Source organism: Tarenaya hassleriana, unplaced genomic scaffold (assembly GCF_000463585.1).
Source record: "Tarenaya hassleriana unplaced genomic scaffold, ASM46358v1 Cleome3, whole genome shotgun sequence".
Classification (NCBI taxonomy): Eukaryota; Viridiplantae; Streptophyta; class Magnoliopsida; order Brassicales; family Cleomaceae; genus Tarenaya; species Tarenaya hassleriana.
Genome location: NW_010966177.1, coordinates 882,713 through 884,140, shown reverse-complemented (window position 1 = coordinate 884,140; position 1,428 = coordinate 882,713).

Genomic DNA, 1,428 nt, shown 5'->3' with positions numbered 1-1,428 from the left:
TCCTTTGCTGAAAACGGAAGTCTGGATGCAAAATAGGAAGTTTTTCCGTAATGCAACACGGCCGTGTCGAATGCAACACGGTCCGTGTCAATTCTCTGAGCAAAAACTGCACTTTAGACATGGGTTGAACACGGGCGAGTTTGAATCAACACGGCCGTGTCGAATGACAACACGGTGCATGAGAATATAGCTTGTATGTACATCATTGATGATGGACTAGCTAGTAGTAGATCATTGATAGAATCTGCATTTTGTTTTTGTTCGTTCTGTTTTTGTCTTTTTCTGTAGGAGATGGCGTCAACCGGTAGCGTACCGAGTTTGACAGTGCGATCTATCCTTGAGAAGGATAAGCTGGCCGGGACGAACTTCTTGGACTGGTATCGTAACTTAAGAATAGTTCTCAAGCACGATAAGAAGTCGTACGTCCTGGAAAAGGCTCTACCACCAGAGCCTGCGACCAATGCCACGAGAGCTGTCAGGGATGCTTGGTTGAAGCATCAGACTGACGATATTGAGATCTCATGTCTCATGTTGGGAAGCATGGCCCCGAATCCGCAAAGACAGTTTGAGGGAAAGAGCGTGTTTGATATGATCAATCAATTCAAGACCATGTTTGAGGAGCTAGCGCGTACTGAGAAGTACAAGACGCTGAAAGCTCTGGTGAAGACGGAGATTGATAACGCAAATCTAGGTGTATAAATAAGCTCAAGTAATAAAAACCTAGATACATCGAATACCGCAAGGATACGGATCAACTGTAGTACCAGGGTCGAACACAGGGAATAGTTAATACTAAGAACAAGACTCGACTAAGATTCAGATCAGCAAATAGCAGATGAAATAGATGAATATAAAAAACACAGCAATAAATCAACTAAGTAAAATCCAGATAACTAAACCACCGTAGCTTCAGGATAACCTTAATGCGCAGGGATTGTTTCTAAGGATGGAGAAACTACGAATATCGAACTCTAATCGGGGATCTCAATTTCTAATATCAGATTTGGCTTTCTCAAGTCCTAAATCCACTATCCAATAGTTTAACCTATCGATCTCTCAACCTAATAGATTAAAATATCAAACACATTAACGATCACTGTCACAGTTCCTAAACCGATTAACCTATCTTTCAATAGTCTTAATCAATTCATTCAATAAATTCGTTCCGAATCTAATCTCAACTCTCGTTGCAAATCAGAATCTAAAATCAATCAATCAACTGGCCAAGAAGATCAAAAGCAATAAACTCAATTCAATTAAACCGAAGAGTATCGATAACGTAGTCTCAGAAAATAAAAACCAAACAAATCCCTACAAGGTTAAATCCCTAGCTATAGTGAAACGACTACTCGCAACCCATAACAACAAACGAGTTCAAATCAATAAGAAGAAACATAGAAACAGATAAAGAAGACTCGTAGCGATCTC